This window comes from Pongo abelii, chromosome 13 (assembly GCF_028885655.2).
Source record: "Pongo abelii isolate AG06213 chromosome 13, NHGRI_mPonAbe1-v2.0_pri, whole genome shotgun sequence".
In the NCBI taxonomy this organism is placed as follows: domain Eukaryota; kingdom Metazoa; phylum Chordata; class Mammalia; order Primates; family Hominidae; genus Pongo; species Pongo abelii.
The window spans coordinates 122,732,104-122,756,639 of record NC_071998.2 but is presented as its reverse complement, the minus strand read 5'-3'; the positions used below and the strand labels follow the sequence as shown (position 1 = coordinate 122,756,639).

The following is a 24,536-nucleotide window of genomic DNA, read 5'->3' as shown; positions in this document are numbered from 1 at the left end:
CCATCCTTTCATTCATTTAACAGGTATCGACTGATACCTAAGATCTGCCAGTCACTGAGGGACAGATCCGCATGCAATTCGTATCAAGAAATGCTCATGAAGAACGCAGGACAATGGATGCCAAGGGATAAGCGGTCATAAGTCCAATCTGTATGAGCAGGGGACACAACCACGGGCCGACACTGCGCCTTTCTTCAAGGACATTCTCCTCTCCGCCCCACGTGGCTTCAGCCATGTTGGCTGGTTACTTAACTCCCTTCCCTCACCCAAATCCCAGTTTATTCAGCTGCTGCCATGGGCCAAGGAATACCAGGGTGTTTGCAAATGTGCAGGAGCATTTTTGATGTCACAATGATGGGAGTGCCGCCCACATTCAGTGGCCAAGCCCAAGGATGCTGAATGTACTAGAGTGTGTAGGAGAGTCTGGCACAATGAAGAAACATACCAGCAAAAGTGCTTCCAAGCACTCACTGCCGCCAAGTTACCTGCCAGCAGCTGCTTGACCCCAGCAGCCCTCCCCAGAGTTCGCCTCCTGCACTGGAGCAAAGGGCAGCAATGCTCAGAATGGGAGTCAGTCCCACGTGCCCAATTCTGATTGTGGTGCCCATGACCTGGCTGCTTCCTTGCCCTGGGGTCCATGGGCCATTTTAAATCTCCCTCCCTCAGGCTAGGTCCAGTGAGTTGCTGTCCCACTCCCCAAAAGTCATAATTAATAAGAGCATCATTCTCTGGGCTAGATTGCAAGCCTCTTGAGGGCAGAGCAAGATCCTGTCTCAAAAAAAAAAGAAAGGCATGGCAAGATTTCACATTGAATGATTTTTTTTTTTTTTTTGAGACAGAGTTTCTTTCTGTAGCTCAGGCTGGAGTGCAGTGGCACCATCTTAGCTCACTGCAACCTCCACCTGCCAGATTCAAGCAATTCTCCTGTGTCAGCCTCCTGAGTAGCTGGGCGTAATTACAGGTGTGTGCCACCAAACCCAGCTAATTTTTGGTATTTTGAGTACAGACAAGATTTCATCATGTTGCCCAGGCTGGTCTCAAACTCCTGGCCTCAAGTGATCCACCCACCTCAGCTTCCCAAAGTGCTGGGATTAAAGGCATGAGCCACCGTGCCTGGCAACATCGAATGATTTCTTAAATCAAATGTGATTTTTTTTTCTTTCTGTTGAGATGGAGTCTCACTCTGTCACCTAGGGTGGAGTGCAGTGGCATGATCTCGGCTCACTGCAACCTCCGCCTCCTAGCTTCAAGCGATTCACCTGCTTCAGCTTCCCAAGTAGCTGCGATTACAGGCGTGAACCACCATGCTCAGCTAAAATGTCATTTAATTCTGAAAACTGACCAGAAATACATTTGTTTATATAAATATTGCTTAAAAAGTCCTCGGGGGCCGGGCGCGGTGGCTCACGCCTGTAATCCCAGCACTTTGGGAGGCCGAGGCAGGTGGGTCATGAGGTCAGGAGATCGAGATCATCCTGGCTAACACGGTGAAATCCCATCTCTACTAAAAATACAAAAAAAATTGGCCAGGCATGGTGGCAGGCGCCTGTAGTCTCAGCTATTCAGGAGGCTGAGGCAGGAGAATGGCATGAACCCAGGAGGCGGAGCTTGCAGTGAGCTGAGATCGCGCCACTGCACTCCAGCCTGGGTGACAGAGTGAGAGCCTCTACTTTCTCTGACTCTGTGTTGACCAGGCCTGAGGGAAAAAGGTAGAATGGACACACACAGCTCTCAGTGTAACTACCTGGCACACACCACACTTCTCTGAGAAGGTTTGATTCATACTTCCCCATACCCTAGTGGAAACAAAAGGAAAAAAACCTTGCTCAGGCCAGGCGTGGTAGCTCACGCCTGTAATCCCAGCACTTTGGGAGGCCGAGGCGAGAGGATCACCTGAGGTCAGGAGTTCAAGACCAGCCTGGCCAACATGGTGAAACCCCGTCTATACTAAAAATACGAAAAGGAGCCAGGCATGGTGCACGCCTGTAATCTCAGCTACTTGGGAGGCTAAGGCAGGAGAATCACTTGAACCCAAGAGGCAGAGGTTGCAGTGAGCCAAGATTGTGCTATTGCACTCCAGCCTAGGCAGCAGAGTGAGAATCCATCTCAAAAAAAAAAAAAACCTTGCTCAAACATGAGACATTCTCCCAAAAATTTAGAATTGTGTTTAAGAGATGTCAGTCTGTCTACAACTGTTGCTTGAACTATGTCCTCCCAGTAAATTCAGCCACCCAACAAATACTAACTGGGCACCTTCTATGTTCCAGGTGAAATGTTTTCCATCCCTTCCAATCACAGAGCCTTAGTGAAGCCAGTACAAGAAACACACTGGACTAACATCTGCACTTAACCTGCTTGTACAATGTTTTCTTTAGTGCCCGCCATCTTTTTTTTTTGAAAGAGGCTCACTCTGTTGCCCAGGCTGGAGTGCAGTGGCACAATCTTGGCTCACTATAACCTCTGCCTCCCAGGTTCAAGTGATTCTCCAGCCTCAGCCTCCCGAGTAGCTGGGATTACAGGTGCGCGCCACCATGCCCAGCTAATTTTTGTATTTTTAGTAGAGACGGGGTTTCACCATGTTGGCCAGGCTTGTCTCAAACTCCTAACCTCAAGTGATCCACCCACCTTGGCCTCCTAAAGTGCTGGAATTACAGGCGTGAGCCACTGCACCCAGCCAGTGCCCCCAACCTTTTAACCAAGTTTTGCACTTGTTGGGCACGCTATTGGCCTCTCTAGACCTGTTTCCTCATCTACTGAAGGAGTGGCCTAGACAAGCACTGACCCTAAAATCAAGCCCATCAATGTTTACAACTGACAGCCACAGAAATAATGGTTTACTACCCAGGCGCAGGGGCTCACGCTTGTAATCCCAGCACTTTGGGGAGCTGAGGCGGGTGGATCACTTGAACCCAAGAGTTCAAGACCAGCCTGAGCAACATGGTAAAACTCCATCTCTACTAAAACTACAAAAAAAAAAAAAATTAGCTGGGAGTGGTGATGCATGCCTGTAATCCCAGCCACTGGGGAGACTGAGGCAGGACAACTGCTTGAGCCTGGGAGGTGGAGGTTGCAGTGAACGGAGATTGGGCCACTGCACTACAGCCTGGGCGACAGAGGGAAAAATGTGTCTTAAAAAAAAACACACCAGAAAGAAAGAAATGGCTTACTGTGGAATCAGCCACCTCTTACAAGCCTGGGATTGGATCCTATTTTCCTATGTAAATTTGGGATACCAACAAGGAACCAGGCGAGTCACTGCTGCAGTGAATGAAAGCAGCCCCTATGAGGACAATCACACTCTCCACAGTGAAGACTGCACAGGTGGAGAATCTTCCAGCCTCAACGTTCCCTCAGAGCAGGGGCCGGCAGCCTGAAGAGAAATAAGCAAGAGGCCATCTATGGCCCACAAAGCCTAAAAAAGTTACTGCTTGGTCCTTTACAAAGTTTGTGTATACACACCAGCTTTACGGCAGTCGGAAGATCTTTCACTGGACACAACTCCAAAATAAACCAGAATCATTCCAATTTCCTCCCGTTGCAGGGATCTCCACTGACCGGGCTAAGTGCGAGGCTGGCCCCGCCCACAACCATCTGGCTCCGTTGCCAGCCGCTTTTCACAAACATCAGGCCAGGGCACTGCTAGCAGGGCTTTACCAGGCTTCAAATACCTGCCGAGTTTCCATCCATCAACACACATGCATACCCCAAGGTAAGCTAGCCCATCCGGAGGCAGGGAGAAAGCACCGGTGAGCATCCAAGTGTGAAGCAGGAAGCCAGCTGAGGCAAGAGAACAGCTCTCCAGCGGGTCTGAGGCATTTCCATCCAGCTCTCACTCACCCCTAGGTCTGTGGGACTAGACCCGGCATAGACGCACCAGGTCCTCGCAGGTTAGCGTAAGTCAAACCTGGCTTATGGCCACAGCTTTACCTCACCTTCTCTCCCTTCTGTAGGCAACAGAATTCGTTTTCTCCCCAAACAATCTGACTTGGAACCTCAGTATGACATATGAAGCAGACACAACCCAACGATGCCTGCTGGAAAGAAGTTCAGCCTGTGTGCCCCCTTGCTGTAAGCCCTCCTTTCCCACAGAAGCCACTCAGAGACACTGCCATGGGGAGCTAAAGCATTCTGAAATTTGCCAGCCTAAAAGAAAATATTGCCATTAGGCAAATGAAAAAGGGGCCTAAAACCCATATGAAGACAGATTTGGGAATAAATGAATGGAGAAAAGAACACTGAAAAAGAATCCAAGTTACATATTTTAGCACATAATCTAAAGAAATGCTCCCAGGCTGTGCTGGAAAAAAAACAACCAGAAAGATTCGACAACAACGGCAACTTCACATCCAAGCCCCGCCTCTCCAGACAGTGCCCGCCTGTCCAACAGGTTCCTGCTATCTGTCCACCAGAGGGAACATCTCTGCCCTGTAATTAATTTATCAAAAGCCATTTCCGGGTAACAGGATTAATTTCACTCCACACTTGAGTGCCAGCCAGTGTCAGATGCCTGACCAGGGCACTGGGATGACCTATCATTCACCAGGAACCACTACAGCTCCGCATTCAGGGTGATCAGTGGCCGCCAGCACTTCAAGGGCCAGGCACCCTGCTAAGCCCTCATGTGCTCTACTCCCCTTCACAACAACAACTTTCTGGAAGATACTACTGCCTGTTTGAAAGAGAAGGACATTAAGGTTCAGTCAATCAGGATAGAAAAGTAACGCACCTGGCCGGACGCGGGTGGCTCACGCCTATAATCCCAGTGCTTTGGGAGGCCAAGGTGGGTGGATCACAAGGTCAAGAGATCGAGACCATGCTGGCCAACATGGTGAAACCCCGTCTCTACTAAAAATACAAAATTTAGCTGGGCGTGGTGGCGCACGCCTGTAGTCCCAGCTATTTGGGAGGCTGAGGCAGGAGAATCGCTTGAACCCGGGAGGCAGAGGTTGCAGTGAGCCAAGATCGTGCCACTGCACTCCAGCCTGGGAACAGAGTGAGACTCCCATCTTAAAAAAAAAAAAAAAAAAAGAAAGAAAGAAAAGAAAAAGAAAAGTAACGCACCCAAGGTCACAAGGCTGCCAAGTGCAGGGCCAGGCTTGGAGCCCAGGCTGCACTGGACGCCGCCAGGCTGCAGACTGAATGTCCCACAACCTGGAATCTGCTTTCCCAGTGGGAGCACCGGTGCAGACACGAAAGGCGGCACTATGGGTTCTGATATAAGTCAGCCCAGGCTCAACAGCTGCTTTCTGGTGAACTGCACAGATGATGGTCCTGGACAGCTTCAAAATCAAGCATTTTATTTACGCCATGCCACCAACAGCCAGATTCTCACCCAAGGCAAATCCAGTCGCTTCACTCTTTTCACAGGTGGGCACCTAGAGATTTCATGGCTCTTTCCTCCACTCACAATAGTGATAAAGGCCCAAGGCCCGACCTCAGGGGGACACAGTGACTGCTGCAACGTGCCCTGGCCGTGAGGCTGGGGATAGTGAGAAAGAAAGGTGGGATGTCTCTTTACAGAAGGAACGGAAAGATTCCATTGCTAGACAAAACATACCAAAAATCATGATTTGACAGGAATGGAAATTGATAGCAGGCTGGATAAACACTTCAGGAAATAACAATGTGGGCCAGAAAAGGACGTGGCCACTGGACAGTTTACTTGTTAAGTCTCGGTCAAGAACCATCACCATGAAACCCAGGGACAAGATTAAAGAAGTCTGTCTTTCTCCAACACACCAACCAGTGTCCGCAAAAAACCTTTAACATAAGTAAGGTGACCTCACCTACTTCAAATACTCAAATGTTTACTGACCCATGTGTGTGCCAGACCCTGTGCCACTTGGTGCTGGGGACATGGAGACAGGAGACTCCACCCTGCACTCCTGCAGCAGGAGAGATCTGCAAAGTTTGTAAAGGGCCAGACAGTAAATGTACTCAGCTTTGCTGGCCACACAGCGCTCTCTGCTCCAATTGCTCAACTCTGCCTGATGCTGTCGTCGTAGCATGGAAGTAGCCCCAGACAACACATAAACAAAGGGGAATAGCCGTATTTACAAAAACAGGAGGTGGGCTGCAGTCGGGGTTGCAGTTTGCTGCCTTCTGGTTCAGCGGGTAAAGTATGGACATGAATACATTGCAAGATGATGAAGAACTTGTGTGCATACCAGGGTGGGGGAACCAGGTGGGTTTGAGGGGACACTTCTGCTGCCTCACTCAATGACAGCCTAACCCAAACCCCACATCTCCAGCTTGCAGAGGCTCCCTACGTGGCACTGTCAGAGAAGCGAGGGTAGGCCAGGTGTGGTGGCTCACGCCTGTAATCCTAGCACTTTGGGAGGCTGAGGTGGTGGATCACCTGAGGTCAGGAGTTTGAGACCAGCCTGGCCAACGTGGCGAAACTCTGACTCTACTGAAAATACAAAAATTAGCTGGGCGTGGTAGTGCATGCCTGTAATCCCAGCTACTCAGGAGGCTGAGACAGGACTCACTTGAACCCAAGAGGCGGAAGTTACAGTGAGCCGAGATCATGCCACTGCACTCCAGCCTGGGCGACAGAGGGAAACTCCGTCTCAAAAAAAAAAAAAAAAGAAAAAGAAAAAGAAAAGCAGAGGTGGCTTTCAAAGAGCCTTAAAGTGCCCACATTTCTCTTCCCTAAAAGCCAGGCACTGGCCCATGTGGAAAGCTGAAGGCTGGAAAGCTGAAAGCTGTAGCACAATCCAGGCATTCTACCTGCAGAAGCCCAAATGGGTGAGGTCCCTGCAGAACACTGCACAAACTCTCCAAGAATAAACAGCCTGAAAATAAGGTTTGAGGAAACCACAGAGTGGGGAAAGTGGGGTTCCTGTAACCCAGTGTTCCTTATGGGAGACATGAGCCATCCCCAGAAGACCATGCACCGCAAGGAGACAGCATATATAGGAAGCAACAAATTTAAAATAAGAGAAAAGGAAAAACAAAGAAGCATTGAGGCGTATGGTGGGGACACAAGAAGCACTCCCCACCCCCAGTGGAGAACCGGGGGGTTCTCCGGCACTTAGTTGCAAGACCCTTGCCGGAACCACATGGTCAGCTGGGTCCCCCTCCACCAGAGCCACAGCTCACACAGCAACACAGACCACGAGGAGCACCTGCTCACACACCTTCCACATCACCCCCCACCACACCAGGGTCAAGTCCAGACCCCGCCTCCAGCCCAACATGCTGGCCCCACGCTGCCACCCAGCCTTCTCTCCACCCCACCCCCAGCAGTCTCAAATCTGAAACACTGGGTTTGCATCTCGCCTCCACTCCACACTGTGACTTGAGGTCTATTTCCTCATGGATTAAGTAAAATGAACATACCATGTTCATCTCCCGCCTCCCAGGTCTGCTGTAAGGAATAAATGAGAGAACAAAAACTGCACACTTGACCCAGCACTTGTCCTCAGCGGGCACTCGACCAATGGCGGCTGTCACCTCACCGTGGTTCTGCTCTTGTTCTCTCTGCGGCCCACCCAATTATCAGCTTTCGACAGCGCCCATCTCTCCAGACTCCTGTGCAGCCAGGAAAGCCTCTGTTCCCCAGCAGGGCTGCTCTGGGTGGTGCTGGGTAGACCAGGCACCTGTGCTTCTACCTCCTCCTGTGTACCGGGGACCCGTCCCCACGTTGGTGTGTCACAGTTTAAGGGTGCTGGTACAGAGAGGAGACCTTCAAACACCATGAGGACAAACTCCCAGGTGTTTAGGATCTGCTGGTGGACCCCTTTAATTAATTCTCAGGAAGACAGAGATGCAGGGTGATTCTCAGAAAACCCTCTCGAGATAAACACTCTACTGTGACTAATTTAAACCACACTAAACTGCCCCAGTTTCAAGGCTTCCCACTTTGGGGCAATAAATGTAGCTATTCACTGCAGTCACCCTCTGATGTTACAATAGATGGCCTTACGGAAGTGGATAATCCCAGTTCTGCTCATTTATTTCCCCATCACATTTTTTAGTAACAAAAGAAATAAACGCTTGATACAGAAAAACTGTAAATCTTAAAAAAAATTACAGAAAAGTATCATCCCTAAACTAGCTCCCAGATTAGATTCCTGGATCTCTCTTCACCAACATGAGCCACTTAAATTCTGGATGCTGTCACGCTGCAATACTAATCATCTGCCTCTGCCCGTGTTCTATTGTGTTTTGACTTCCTATTTCAAAAGAATTCAGCAGTAAGGGTCATAAAACACTGTGTATTAATTCCAAACAGACTTGCTATTTGCTTTTTAAAACCATGAAAATAATTTTAAAGAAAACTCAGGATGGCAGAAAGGCTGAGCTGAGCACAAACACATGGAGGAGGAAGGCCAAGTCCCAGCCAGCTACAGCTGTCCCTGGCTTGCCCGGCAGTGCCATTGTTTACACCCAAAGCCTTTCCCCTGTAGGAATGACGTCACCTGGAGCAAGCTGGAATCTGGGCACAAGAGAAGAGGACAAATCAGGCTGGCCTGTCTCTGGCAGCAAGTGACTTCCTTCAGCCCAGGAGAAAGCATTCCTCCCCACCTTCCTAAACCCTATGTCCTCACAGAGACTCACAGAAAAAAACACAGGGGGGTAAAAAAACCAAGATTGGTTCTATCATCCCCCAAATAATAACCAATGCTGAATCTAAACTCCCACCTAACCTCTAGGTAAACACTCTCTGGGGCAAACACTCCTTACAGAGGATGAACCCCGTTTGCAGGCAGTAGCTCGCTCTCTACACACAAGCTTCCAGAAGGAAGAGGGGACCAGGGGCCAAATGTCACCTCCTGCACTTACTGTTTTCTCAGTGACAAAGTGGAGACAGACAGCTGCTTTAGAAGGAAGAGATGATGATCCCCAGGTGTGCCACCAGCACCCTGATGCAATGCTCCTTGGCACAGAGGAGTTCAGCAGATAATGGTGGTGACGCCATCACCCCCTGCAGCTGGCTAAACTCTCTGCCTCCGGGGCTTTGGGCTCCCTTTCTCTAGGCATCTGAAGGGAAGAACAGAGAAGTTCACCCTCCATATGTGTAAGAAGGTTGTGCCAATGACCAGATGTCAAAACCAGCCTTACCTCTGGGCCTCACCACGCTCTGTAGCGACCACAGCAAATGGCAGCTCTTGAGGTTCTGACACAAAAAGACAGCCATTCTTGATCATGGGGAAAAGGCAGTCGAGTGGTGCTCGGACAAAAATACTCCCACACCCGTGTACATAAAGAGGGCTGTGCACACATCTCGATGCACACACATCCCACAGATGGCCCTTAATTCAATTCCATCCAACTCACAGACAAACTACTTAGAATACAGGTGGCTTCTGGTTAAACAGAGCAGAAAGACTAAGGGCTTGTACAGCTCATCCTTCCAACCCCTGAAAATGAAAACAGCGAAGAACCCAAACAACAGGGACAGTTTCGGCAAGGACGGGGCACAAGTATGAACAGATTTCACAGACTGAAAGATGCCACAACATGAGGACTGCAGAGGGGAAAACCTCCCTTCACCCAGGACATCAGAAGGCTCAGGAGGTCCTAGGAGGTGGCAGGCACCTTGCATGAAAGGGGAAGGTGGGAACTCAGATGTGGGGGGACTGGCTGAAGGCTGCAAGTGCAACAGCTGGACACTCACGGCCCCTTCCCTCCCCCACTGGATACATTAAACAAGAGAAGTCTAGACTTGAGAATGCCAGGTTCAGAGGGGGAAGGGATGGGGAAAGGAGACCCCCCAAAAAAGTAAAGAGAGAACCTGAGTGGCAAAGCTCAGAAGCTTCAGGCCCCCCCACTTCCACTGCTCCTCACAGGAGGGCAGCAGACAAACACCACACCACCCTCCACTCCTCAGGCAAAGACAAGGGAGTCTTCTCTTGAAAAACCAGCCCCAGAGAAAGAAAACCTATATACACCAACATGGGAGTCAAGAAATGAAAAGGCCAGCGTCCCATGCAGGCACCCACTCTGAAGAGTCCACCCAGTTTCCAATCAGCTGTGTGCCCGAGACCACAGGTATCTGAGAGATGATCAACTAAAAGACAGACACCAAATAAATAGACAAAATAACAGAGGAAACAGACAGTGCCAGAGATCAAAGATTAAAAATATGTATTATAAAATTAATATCCTCAGAAAATCAAGAGAAGATACCACACCCATGAAATAAACTTTTTTTCCCCCTTAAAGAATAACTAGAAAACAATAATCACCCTAGTTAGAATTAAGCATGTGATAGCCCAAACCTCATAACCTCAGGATAATCATGAAGAAAGCATCCGACAAATCCCAAATCGAGAAACATTCTACCAAATATGGGATCGGTACACCTCAAAACTGTCATGGTCATCAAAAACTTAATTGTCACAATCTAGTGGAAACTATGGGGACATGATTAAATTTAATGTGGTATCCTAGAACAGAAAAAAAAAGACACTGGGTACAAGCTAAGAACATGTGAATAAAGCATAGACTTTAGTTAATAATAATGTATCAATACTGGTTCATTAGTTGTGACAAATATACTATACTAACATAAGATGTGTTTAATGGGGGCAAACTGGGAGTAGGCTATATGGGAACTCCAACTTTTCTGTACAGCCAAACTATTCTAAAGTAAAATAATCCAATTAGAAGAGGTAGAAGAGGCCAGGGGCAGCGGCTCACACCTGTTAATCCCAACACTCTGGGAGGCCGAGGCGGCAGATCACGAGGTCAGGGGTTTGAGACCAGCCTGGCCAATATAGTGAAACCCCAACCCTACTAAAGATACAAAAATTAGCCAGGCGTGGTGGCATGCGCCTGTAATCCCAGCTACTCAGGAGGCTGAGGCAGAAGAATCACTTGAACCTGGGAGGCAGAAACTGCAGTGAGCCGAGATGGCGCCACTGCACTCCAGCCTGGGCAACAGAGCAAGACACTGTCTAAAAAAAAATTAAAAAAAAAAAAAAAAATGAAGAAGAGGTGGAAAAGCAAGCCAAGCAAATTTCAGAAAATGAGCGACGGGATAATGCTAGTCACATCCTACCCCGAAAATCAAAGGATTAACCCAGGAGTCCAGATTTAACTAGGAGTTCCAGAAACATGGGGGTGGAGTGGGGGGAAGGAGAGGAAGAAATTATTAAGTAAAAAATGCCTAAAATAATTCCCAGAGTTGAAGTAGCCAAGTAGCCAAGACTTCAAAGGCCCACCAAGTGCTCGGAACAACGGATATAAAAAGAACACAAAGTACAATGTGAAATTTCAGCACGTTAGGGATACAGTTTGAGAACCTAAAAGCTTCTAAAAGTCATCCCTCTTGCAAAAAAGTTCCCAGGGAGGAACAATCAGAATGGCAATGAGTTCTCAGGAGCAACAATGATGGAGACTTCTTACCAGCATCACCATCCTCTCTGGGAAATGACTTTCAATCTAGAATCCAATACTCAGCTGACCAAGTCAAGTGTAGGGACAGAAAAAGACTTTTTCAGACTTACATAAGAACTCAAAATAGGATTTTTACAAGAGAGCAAACTGAGGGACTGGCAATGTCAGTGGGACCATTCCTGTCTGCCTACCCAGCAATTAATTCTCCCTTCCTCCTTCCTGATGGAGCCTGAGGGAGGCTGACCCAGACCCAGCCCCAGGGGAGGGGGGCCTGGCCTAAGAGAAGCCCAGTCCCGGTTCTAATGACTACTTCAGAATGGGTGCACCCAAATAATCCCAAACCTGTCTACTTCTGGACTTGCAATTACTTGAGTCAATGAACGTTCTTATTAAGATAGTTGCTGTTGGCCAGGTGTGAAAATCCCACCACTTTGGGAGGCCGAGGCGGGTGATCACCTGAGGTCAGGAGTTCAAGACCAGCATGACCAACATGGTGAAACCCCGTCTCTACTAAAAATACAAAAATTAGCTGGGCGTGATGGCGCACACCTGTAGTCCCAGCTACTCAGGAGGCTGAAAACAGGAGAATCGCTTAAACCTGGGAGGCAAAGGTTACAGTGAACCAAGATTGTGCCACTGTTCTCCAGCCTGGGCAACAGAGTGAGACTCCGACTCAAAAAAACAAAAAACAAACAAACAAAAAAGACAGTTGCTGTCATGATGTCCAAATTATCCAACCAATAAAAACAAGATCCAGGAAATAAGGACCACGTGTGGAGGGACAAAAACAAGTCCCAGAATGACGACTAACAGAAGCCCAAGATAGCAGCCAGGCACAGTGGCTCACGCTTGTAATCCCAGCACTTTGGGAGGCCAAGGCGGGTGGATCACTTGAGCTCAATAGTTCAAGACCAGCCTGGCCAATATGGTGAAACCCCATCTCCACTAAAAATACAAAAATTAGCTGGGCGTGGTGGCAGGCACCTGTAGTCCCAGCTAGTTGGGAGGCTGAGGCAGAAGATCACTTGAACCCGGGAGGTGGAGGTTGCAGTGAGCCAAGATCAGGCCACTACACTCCAGCCTGGGCAACACAGCAGAGACTCCATCTCCAAAAAAAAAAAAAAGCCCAAGATGGTAGCCGCACCATGGGCCAGAGGGGCAACAATCCTGGTAAGAGCAGGATAGAGGCTTCTGGAGGAACAAACAGGATGGATTATCTACCATTTCCAGGAAATTAGAAGTTAGTACTGATTGCATTTTCTTGTAGCAATGTAAAAAGCAAAAGATACAAACTTTAATGCAGTTTAATGTATCAAATTTTTCTACTTTGGTTACTGCTGTGTCCGATTTTTCCAAAATCATGAAGATATTCTATGTTTTATTCCAGAAGCTTTATTGTTTTATCTTTCATATTTACATCTATGATCTACCTAACACTGATTTCTGGATATGATTTGTGATAAAAGTTTCATTTTTTTTCCCTTATGGAGAGTTCAGTTCTCCCAGTACCTTTTCTGAAAAGGCCATCTTTTCTCTTTGTCATGTGTCATAAATTAAGTGACTATTGATGTGCAGTTTGTTTGAAGACTGTTCCCTCCAATCAGCCTATTTGTCTATCTTTTTGGCAACACTGCACTGTCTTAATCACTGCAGCTTTTGTAAAGTCTGGATATTTGGTAGGATATGTCCTTCAGCTTTGTTTTTCTTCAAGAATGCTTTGATTAAGGCCCGGCGTGGTGGCTTATGCCTGTAATCCCAGCACTTTGGGAGGCCGAGGTGGGTGGATCACCAGGTCAGGAGATCAAGACCATCCTGCCCAACATGGTGAAACTCCATCTCTACTAAAAATACAAAAATTAGCTGGGCTTGGTGGTGGACGCCTGTAGTCCCAGGTACTCCAGAGGCTGAGGCCGAAAAGAATCGTTTGAACCTGGGAGGCAGAGGTTGCAGTGAGCCGAGATCGCGCCACTGCACCCCAGCCTAGGCAACAAGAGCAAAAACTCTGTCTCAAAAACAAAAGAATGCTTTGATTAGTCAGGTGAGGTGGCTCACACCTGTAACCCAGCGCTTTCAGAGGCCAAGGCAGGAGGATCCTTTGAAGCCAGGAGTTTGAGACCAGCCTGGGCAACACAATGAGAGCACATCTCCACTAAAAATTAGCTGGGTGTGTTGGTGCATGCCTATGTTTGAAATGCTTGTTCTCTGGTGCTGTAAAGAAATAGCACTTGAACATAAATTTAATTCCCTCAGCAAGGCCATTTTTATACTTTCTGCAGAAAGGGTACAGTCGCCAGCAGTTTTGCCACCGAACAAAGGAGACAGAGTACACTGAACAAAGGAGACAGGGTCATTTACAATCTGACGGTCCACCCTACTGTGTTCGGTTTCCATTGGCTGGAACGGGACCTCACATTCTGTATTTGCCCCGATTGGCTAGCAACTTAGAACTTTTTAAAAGAGGCAAAGGCAGAGGAGAACAAAGGAAGGAGAAAGTAACTTGTGGAATGCTAAGAAAGGTAAAAACACCTTCAAATAAGAAAAAGGAACAGGCTATGACCTAATGCTTGCTTGGACCAGTGTAAGCATGCCAGGGCAAATATTCAGGCTAAATTGTAGGAGCTAAGAATATAAACTACATTAATTTATTTATTACAGCTAGCAGATATTTAAGAATGTTAGCACAGGTCTTTAAATAAATTTTGCTTCTAAAAGAAGTTAGTATTTATTCCTAATTAGATGAAGAGGAAAATCTTTAAAATGAAACCTCTACTTTACTTTTTACACCTATAATCCCAGCTACTCGGGAGGCTGAGGCTGGAGGATCTCCTGAGCCCAGGAGTTTTAGGCTGCAGTGACCTATAATCGTCTCACTGCACTCCAGCCTGAGCAATAGCAAAACTCCTTCTCAAAAAAAAAAAAAAAAAAAAAAAGAGAGAGAATGCTTTGATTATTCTTGCCCTTTTGCATTTTCATATAAATTTCAGAATGAGTTTGTCAATTTCTGAAATAAACAGCTAAAACAAAAGAAAAGCTGCTGGGATTTTCACTAGAATTATAAGGAATCTAGCGGTTATTTTGCAAAGAAGCAACATCTTTACAGCGCCAGCAGAGCAAGGATGACCTTCATGTACCTGGTGCCATCACTGAGAGCTGGCAGCTGCCCATGCAGCCACCATATGCCCACCCATGACCCAGTAACTCCAAACCTAGGTACATACCCAACAGCGCGCGCGCACGCACGCACGCACGCACGCATGCATGCACATACCCGCACTGTGGCAGCACTGTTTGGAAGAACTATGGAAATGAGCTCAGTCTGTCACATGGATAATTACATCCACATAACCAAAAACCATTCTACAATAAGAACAAATAAACATACACAACTATACACATGAAATGCACAAAAAAAATGTTGAATCAAAGGAGATAGACACAAAAGAGCAAGCAGCAGAGCAGGGTAGTTTTAAAAGGGCCAAGAGGACCACCCACAATGAAAGTACAAACATTAGAACAAACAGAAGCCTGTCCACCTTGGTAGATCAAGCCCATCAAGATAGAGACAGTCAACGCAGATGAGCAAACATGTTCTAAAAGTGACTAGATTAGACTTTAAGAAAAATCCATGCCAGGTACAGTGGCTCACACCTGTAATCCCCACACTCTGAGAGTCCGAAGTGAGAGGATCGCTTGAGGTGAGGAGTTTGAGATCAGTCTGGGCAACATAGCAAGACGCCATCTCTAGAGAAAAAAAAAAAAAATTGATTAGCTGGGCGTGTTGGCACATGCCTGGATCCCAGCTACTTGGGAGACTCCCTTGAGTCCAGGAGTTTGGGGTTGCAGTAAGCCGTGACTGTGCCACTGCACTCCACCCTGGGTGACAGAACAAGTCTCTGTCTGAAAAAAGAAAAGAAAAATCCCAAATTCTGTAAAGTAAAACTGACAACAGTGCAATAAAACAAGACATGATGAAAGTAGAAATAAGAATAACCCCAAGAGCTGGAAAACCTAACACTCTCTACTAAAAAAGTTTTGAATCTAAGTGGAATTCAAAACCACACCTGCAAAATATCTAGAAAATAGTGCAAATGAGGCCGGGCGCGGTGGCTCATGCCTGTAATCCCAGCACTTTGGGAGGCCGAGGCAGGTGGATCACGAGGTCAGGAGATCAAGACCATCCTGGCTAACACGGTGAAGTGAAACCCTGTCTCTACTAAAAATACAAAAAATTAGCCAGGCGTGGTGGCCGGCGCCTGTAGTCCCAGCTACTCAGGAGGCTGAGGCAGGAGAATGGCATGAACCCGGGAGGCGGAGCTTGCAGTGAGCCGAGATTGCGCCACTGTACTCCAGCCTGGGCAACAGAGCAAGACTCCGTCTCAAAAAAAAAAAAAAAAAAAAAAAAGAAAGAAAATAAATAGTACAAATGAAAAATAGAACACTACATAACAAAGCTTTCTTCCCCCGCCGAGATAGTCTCGCTCTGTCACCCAGGCTGGAGTGCAGTGGCGCGATCTTGGCTCACTGCAACCTCTTCCTCCCGGGTTCAGGCGATTCTCCTGCCTCAGCCTCCCAAGTAGCTGGGATTACAGGTGCCTGCCACCACACCTGGCTAATTCTTTTTATTTTTAGTAGAGATGGGGTTTCACCATGTTGGCCAGGCTGGTCTCGAACTCTTGATCTTAGGTGATCCGCCCTCCTCAGCCTCCCAGAGTGCTGGGATTACTGGCCATAAGAAAACTTTCAAAGCAAAAATAAATTTGTACTCAGAGGAAATATCCTAAAAACCAAATTCCTAACGAAAAAAATATATATATAAATTAAGCATCCAAGTTAAGAAATCAGAAAAAAACCAATGCAAGTGAATGTAAGAGAAAGCAGAAACAATGAAGAAAAAGCCTGAAGAGAGCTAGGGAGTGTAATAAATACATCTGCATAAAACTGCATTTAAGAATAGGAGCTCCTCCAGTCAGGTGAGGTCCACAAGGAAAAAAAGAAAAGAAAAAATGAATAAAATTAGTTCCTTGAAAGAAGAAACAAAATAGATAAACCACTCAGAAAAGGGTATTGGTACTTCCATTTTATAGACATGGAGGCTCCGCAAGGTTAAATAACTAGCCCAAGGTCACCATCATCCAGTTAGTGAGTCTAAAAAACCTGAACCTGAACCCGGGGTGATGTGACATCCACACTTACTTGGGCAGTGTTGGGCACTGGAAGAACGACGCCTGCTGCCATGATTGGGAGGCCCATGCGGTGGGCCCCAGAGAATGGCCCCACCTGCCCACAGTACTCCCTGGCCCTGCCGGTGCCCCTGGGGACCTGAGGTGAATGTGAAGTGCAGACCTGGCCTGCGGTGGGGTGTGAACTGGCGCTGGCACTGGTATCTTTACTCTAATACAGCATCCCACACCCCTAGACCCTAGAGTCTGCACCAGCTCTGGGCTCCTCACCCACAGGGTCTGCCTGGAGCCCCTCCTCATCTAGCTCACAGGCAGGCAGGCTTGGGCTGAAGCCTGAGAGGACTCTGGCTGGAAAGCCCATATGCAGTCTCCGAGTTCCCGCCTACCTCCCCTTTTGAAGATGTGGTTAATTTAGCAAGGGGGGAGGGGAAGAAGATGATTTCAACATATGGTGAGTGATGAACAGTTAGACAGATGTGCTATACAAAGGCCTCCCTCTCTGGCATCAAAATTTAACAAGGACCTGGCAAATAAAAGAAATACATGAAATACATGAGCTTCTTTCAGTTACTCCTTCCTTTTCCACCTCCAAATAAAGGTGAATTAACAAACGAGAAGTAATCTGCAAATGCAACCAAAATCTATGTTCTTTATTGTACAATCTGATTTAGTAGAGAAGAGAAATCGGAGACAGCATTTGTATTGGATTGTTCCTTCTAACCAGATCAACAAAGCAGTTTCTGAGGGCCACTGACACATCAACAGAGACAGACGACTGAACTAGTTAAATTCACGGGAACCACTGGGGCCCAATACCAGGAGCCAGGGTGCACTGGATGGGTCTGCGTGGAATAAGAAGCCTGGAGCAGCTCTTACCTCACGGTAGGTTTGATCTGGCACCAGGAAAAGAGCCACCAACACAGCAGCTGCCCCAGCTCAGCCCAGCCCCCACGGGCTCCACTGTACTGAAATGCATGCAAGTTACCTTTGTTATTATCTTTGTAACCAATACATGTTACTAATACACATTCAGTAAGACAAATTCAAAAGTACTAATGTGGCCAGGGCGCAGTGGCTCACACCTATAATCCCAGCACTTTGGGAGGCCGAGATGGGCAGATCACCTGGGGTCAGGAGTTCGAGACCAGCCTGGCCAACACGGTGAAATCCCATCTCTACTAAAAATACAAAAATTAGCTGGGCATGGAGGCAGGCACCTGTAAGGCGCAGTGGCTCACGCCTGTAATCCCAGCACTTTGGGAGGCCGAGACGGGCAGATCACCTGAGGTCGGGAGTTCGAGACCAGCCTGACCAACAAGGAGAAACCCCATCTCTACTAAAAATACAAAATTAGCCGGGCGTGGTGGCACATGCCTGTAATCTCAGTTACTTGGGAGGCTGAGGCAAGAGAATCGCTTGAACTCAGGAGGCGGAGGTTGCAGTGAGCCAAGATCGCGCCATTGCACTCCAGCCTGGGCGACAAAAGCAAAACTCCATCTCAGGAAAAAAAAAAAAAAAGTGGCTAAACGCGGCGACTCATGCCTGTTATCCCAGCACTTTGGGAGGCCGAGGCGGGTGGATCACCTGAGGTTGGGAGTTTGAGACCAGCTTGACCAACATGGAGAAACCTCATCTCTACTGAAAACACAAAAAATTAGCTGGGTGTGGTGGCACATGCCTGTAATCCCAGCTACTCGGAAGGCTGAGGCAGGAGAATCGCTTAAACCCAGGAGGCGGAGACTGCAGTGAGCCAAGATCATATCATTGCACTCCAGCCCGGGCAACAAGAGTAAAACTCTGTCTCAAAAAAATAAAAAATAAAAAAAGATACTAATGTGTGCACAAGAAAACAATCCAACTCAAAAGGTAAACAGTGTTAACAAACTGGTGGACAGCCTCCAGGCTTATACACATTCATATAAGCAGTCATGGTCTTCTCTACAAACACAGGAAGCTACTATATTATTCAACCTGGGTTCTTCTCTTTCTATACATGCTCATCTTTCTAAAAATATACACAGTTCTGTTTAGTTCAGACTTAAAAATTAAAAGATAAAAATACACATAGTGATCTACCTCATTCTTTTTAATGCCTACACAGCATTCCACTATACAGTGGCATCGTATTCTATTTACCCATTTCCCTACGGAAATGTCCAACTGAACATGTCCCACCACAAATAATGCCACAATCAACACTCCAGTACATGTATCTTTACGTGCTGGGGCCAATATTTCTTTACAACCTGGCATCTCTGCAAAGTACGTTTTTCATTTGTGTCCATAGAAAGAAAAGAGTTGAGAGCTGTAACCCCGCGCAGAGTAACCAGCAAGGCCCAGCAAGGCCCGAGACCTCTCATTAGGTAAATTACATGGGAGTCAGACGCCCTTCGCAGCAAATGCCCAGACAGGCAGAGAACACAGCCTACTTACAACAACCCATCCTCTTCTTCCCACCCCCTCTAGCTGTGGCACTCCCACAGTTCACCTGGAGAAGGCGGATTAGGGCCAACAATGACTATCACCAGAAGCACCGAAGGACTCCTTAGCAACCATTCCAACCTGGATGCAATGCCTCCCATTACCCCGGTGAGGAAATACTCCATCAGGCTGCCTGAATAAACATTACAGCTGTGGAGAGAATCCTCCTAACCACCACTGAGGTGGCTGTCCTTACTATCACCCCCTATTTGCAGATAAGGGAACAGAGGCTCAGAGGTGAAGTGAGAACCAGGATCACACAGTGCCCTCCTCACTCTACCACAGCCTCTCAGAACTGGGCCACACGCCCTCGGGTGTTTGCTGCTATAGAGATGTTCATCAACTCAGCCGCGACAAAGGAACTTTCTCTTTGATAAGAATAAATAAATCCAAAAATACTGAAGTGGGAGCTAAAAGGGCTGGGTTGGTATAATCTCCAGCAAAGGCCAAAGGACTGGACCCCAGAAGCCGTGCATGATTTCTCCTCCAAGCCTCAGACACTAGAGGAAACCCAGGACAATCGCCGGTGAAGCCAGGTCTAAAGCAACAAAGGAATAAAGGACAGACCCAAAATAAGGGCCAGGGATTACTACTCCAAGGGCATTCCCAGGTAAGCCAAGCTGTGACTTCAGAATGGTGGGAAAGGGGAGCATGCGCCCTCACTCCAAATACACTACACACGTTATAAACACCTTACCCACAGACCCCTCACCCCACCCAAAACTCTATACTCACAACTCTCCTCCCCCACCCACCATCTATCTCCCCCAAGCTCCTAAAAAATCAGATTGCACTGCCCCATTACCCTAAGGGCATGCCCATCTTTCCCCTTCCCCCACCCTCCAACCATGTCAACAGCAAATTGTAAAGCTGTGGGATCTTTGGAAGCAGCACTTGTTAATTAAACCCAGTCTATGCCACTGTTGAACTTTACCAATACAACATTATGATTCATCCAGGGTTTGCAAAGAATTACAACGGCCTTTTCTCCCCTCAAAAAGCTGAAGTGACCACACTAAGGAGCCATATGAGATGTCTTTGCTTATATTAAGGTCTACCTATAAACAGTCACACCTCCCACCTTCCAGTGGTCACTTCAGGTTTAGAATTCATATGCACAGTTAAAACAGTCCCCTTACTTAGTTAAAAAAAACTGTTCAAGACAGCAGTCCTCTCTTGATATTAAAAAGAAACAGCAGGTAAGAAGGAATGACTCACTTTCTACTCTATACACTTCTGGAGCTTGATGTTTGTAGCAAGCCTGTATTGTAACAATGACACACCTGTATTGTAACTGTTACATTGTTTTTAAGATCTCAGTGAACTGAGCAACATAGTATCAATACCATATACTGTTCCAAGTTGACTAGGTTTCCTACACTGCACTAATTGCATCCCAGAAATTACGCCAATCTTTGCAGCAATGCTGTGAGACAGGTTCCATATCCACTTGGCAGATAAGAAAACTGAGACCTAAAGGAGCAAAAGACATGATTTGTTCAAGACCTCACAGCAGGTGGGTCTAAGTGGCTGAAAGGAACACTCCTGTCGGCCCGAGGTGAAGTCAGAGCTGTTGCTGGCCCAGCTGCAGTCTCCCTTACAGCCAGAACCCACAAACCGCCTTAACATGCCTACCTTCATTCCTTCCAAGACACTCACCTGAAACTCCCCAAGAACACAACAGAACAGAGTAGATACAGGGCAGCTGCCAGCTATCAAATGCCCTTGCTCATGGGAACAGACATCTGCAGTGGTGTTCAACGTGGAGAAATGGACAGAAGAAAGAGCCCCGATGCACCTGCCCATGGGAGGACCTTGCTAGTTAAGGTGACTGAGCTCCAGGAGGTGAGGGCAATGCGCTATGGGTCCAAATCTTTAGCATGTAGCACAGTGCCGAGCACACAATTAGAAACCCCAACACCTAGGTAACGAGCCCCAAGTGTACAAAACCCTGCCTGCTCCAAACCCCCAGGCCCCCAGGGAGGGCTGAATCCAGGAACCATTAATAGCTGCGGTCTATGGAGAGCCTGCTGTCTTGTGCCAGGTGCCCTGTCAACTCTGCAGCACATGACCCTCTGAATCCTTTCCGAGGTCCTATGAAGGTGTTACTATCACATTTTGCAGAGGAAGGGAATGGAGATTCAAAAAGATTTAAAAGCTGGCCCCGGTCACCCAGCTTCTAAGTGGTAGAACCCGGACTTGAAGGCAGCTGACCCCAAAGCAGGGCTTCCAGTGTGGGGTGCTGCACTGTGCCTGCAAGGGAGAGCTACTCTCCACCAGGAAGAGGGGGCATGGCATTCCCAACTCTCCCAGCGAGCTCTCTCTGAATTCCAGCTAACAATAACCCCCCAGGAGCCAGAGCAGTGTAATTCCAAACCGCACCTCCTCTTGCCAGAGCACAAATCCCCGCCAGCCTAGCCTGATGAAACACCACCACCCAGGCATTCCAGTGCTTCATTTCTGCAGTCACTTCAACCAATGGTGTGATCTCCTGTAAGAACTAAACCAAAGTGGGGGGCAGGAGGGGTGGCAAGTGACGCCAAGAGGTTGAGTCGAGAAGTGAGATGTGCACAACAGCCACCATCACTATCAGGAGCTGCAAAAGCGCCAACGGCAATGAATATTAACAGCGACAAAACCACCAAGGGCTGTGAAACACGGGGCTATGAGAAAACTTAAAATGGAGGCAGTCTCTGAATTTTATGCACCAGGCTCCAGTGTATAACAGCTGGAAGAAAACAGGCAGCAAGGACAATCATTTCAGTTGATACAGAAAATCAACCTTAGACCTGGCTGCCTGTGTCTATCGCCTCCTTCCAGCTCCCACAGTGGCCTTCACCTAACAAGACACCCAGAGCAACTCCTCCAGTGGCCGCTTCTGCACTGTGAACGGAGCTGCTGTGTCTGATCGCTGCCTGCCCAAGCTCACCAAAACATCAGACCCTACGCTCACCACAGAAAGCCGCAAAACAGTAGCTTTTGATTGGAAAATGTGTACACCCAAAACAATCCAAAAAGCCTGTTCATTTAGAAAAGCCCATAGTCCAGAAACATACGCTCACACATATAAACTGATACAAAGTTTTCTGAAGAGAAATTTGGCAGAATTCTTACCAAAAAGCTATTCAGTTGAAGAGTCCACATTGCAGAACCACGTGCTCACACTTACATGCTTACATACAAATTGTATGTTTTTGAAAACAAATCTGGTACAGTTTTACCAAAATTGTGTAATATTCCAAAACTACAAATAGGCCAAATGTCCACCAGTAGGAGACAGGTTAAATCAAGTACACCCACAAAATATTCTCTGCAGTTGCTAAAATAGATGACATAATCCGTCTGCGTGGCTGTCAGGGAGCACGCCGAGACATTTTATCACGTGAAAGGGCAGCAGCATGCTTGAAGAATACAAACATGCATGCGGATAATGTGGGTTTTTTCTGGGAGGAATCCCAAGAACTTTCTCTCAGTGGTTTTTTTTTTTTCAGAGAGAGTGGGGAAGAGCCTTTATATCTCCCTGAGCAACTTGAATTTTCCTTTTAAAAAGTCAACTGGGGGCCAGGTGCAGTGGCTCACGCCTGTAATCCCAGCACTTTGGGAGGCTGAGGCGGGTGGCTCGCCTGAGGCCAAGAGTTCAAGACCAGCCTGGCCAACATTTAGTGAAACCTCGCCTCTATTAAAAATACAAAAAAAATCAACTAGGCATGGTGGTGGACGCCTATAGTCCCAGCTACTAGGGAGGCTGAGGCAGGACAATTGCTTGAATCCAGGAGGCGGAGGTTGCAGTGAGCCAAGATCACGCCATTGCCTTCCTGAGTGACAAGCAAAACTCCGTCCCCACCACCCAAAAAAAAAAAAAAAAAAGTCAACTGGGAATATCTAAACCATGGGATTATAAACGATTTTTTCTTCTTTTACATACTTGTATTTTTTTTACAAACCTAACATTATTTTTAAAACACTTAGTGTGGCAGGTCTGTTCACATTAATATGGAAAAATGGCTGGGTGTGATGGCTTACACCTGTAATCCTAGCACTTTCAGAGGCCAAGATGGGAAGACAGCTGGAGGCCAGGAGTTCAAGACAAGCTTGGTCAACATAGCGAGACCCACTCCCACATCCCTAACGAAGAAAAAAAAATATTACTGAAAATAAAAATAAGAAAAGTTATGCTTAAAAATATATGTGGAAAAATGATTGTGATATTTTGAAAATGCCAAGTTGCAATACAATATAGTATATGCCATTTTTGTTTTTTAAAAAACCTGCATACATGAGGCCATATTTATATGTGCACTGAGCCTAGAAGGATAAACAAAGCAAATTTATCAATAATGGTTACTGCCTAGGACATTGGGGAGAAGCTTTCATTTCTCGTCAAACACTTGGCTTTTAATTTCTTTTTTTAAAAAAAAGTATGGGCCAGGCGCAGTGGCTCACGCCTGTAATTCTAACATTTTGGGAGGCTGAGGTGGATGGATTGCCTGAGCTCAGGAGTTCATGACTAGCCTGGGCAACACGGCGAAACCCCACCTCTACTAAAATACAAAAAAAAATTAGCCAGGCGTGGCAGGATGCACCCGTAGTCCCAGCTACTCAAGAGGCTGAGGCAGGGGAATTGCTTGAACCTGGGAGGTGGAGGTTGCCGTGAGCCCAGATCATGCCACTGCACTCCAGCCTGGGCAACAGAGCAAGACTCCACCTCAAAAAAAAAAAAAAAAAAAAAAAAATTCTGTATACTTCTGTAATTGTTTTACCAAAAAAAAAAAAAAAACCCAGAAAATACCACATTATGATTCAGGACACTATCCTCTCCCCAAGGATTTCTGAACAGTTGGCCCATTCAGTCCACTGACAGGTCAGTTGGGCGGGCAGGCAGGCAGGAGTGATGATGCCCCTCCCAGACAGGCCTGTGCTTTCTGCCCTGGCCTGGAACAGAGCTGTTCTTTAAGCTCTGAACCATATGTAAACAACACCTGCCGAAAAAAGTTCTGCAAGACACAAAGGACCCATGGACAGAGTGCTGGAGATGACCTCCTTTTTCCAGTAGGTCCTGCAGCGATCCATCCCATGGTTCTATACAAAGATATGATCCTGAAGCGTGTCGGGAAGTTGATGTGGGCTTCCCGGAGCCACAGTCATTCTTTGCCCTCCTCCCCACTGGCACTGGCCATACGAGAATGCGTGCATAATGTTCACCATTCAAAGGGCCTCAGCACTCTGGAAAGCAGGCTGACCCACAGGTTCTCTTCTGGGACCCATACATTTCTGATTTCCACATAGGAACACATTTTTAATGTTCCAGGGCTCAGCACACTATTTTCAATAGGTGCTTATTCCAAGTCAGCTACATTTTCCAGAATGCTTTCCCTGACCGCCCCACACCCAGACTGAGGTGAGCTTGGTTTCTGGGTGGGCTCCTATGAGACCCCCTTCTCAGACACCTGGCACACAGTGATGAATGGGAAACAACAGAATTCTGCTTCTGGATGCATTTACTCACTCCACTGGGGGAAAGGACCA

At 47.3% G+C, this 24,536-nt stretch overlaps 1 protein-coding gene across 35 annotated transcripts in view; it reads right to left on the bottom strand.

Moving 5' to 3' along the window:
* PRRC2B (proline rich coiled-coil 2B) overlaps nucleotides 1–24,536 on the bottom strand; it is a 125,158-nt gene that overhangs the window by 71,261 nt on the left and 29,361 nt on the right. The window contains exons 1-2 of one of the 35 annotated variants that reach the window (XM_063714479.1): nucleotides 9,070–14,271; nucleotides 8,791–8,988 (exon numbers count right to left, since the gene is read on the bottom strand). The exons of 33 other annotated variants lie outside the window; for them this stretch is intronic. The gene's annotated coding sequence lies outside the window, so the exon portion shown is untranslated. Of the gene's footprint in view, nucleotides 1–8,790; nucleotides 14,272–24,536 lie in introns of those variants that run through there. One more of the 35 variants, XM_054520729.2, reaches the window with a different exon arrangement.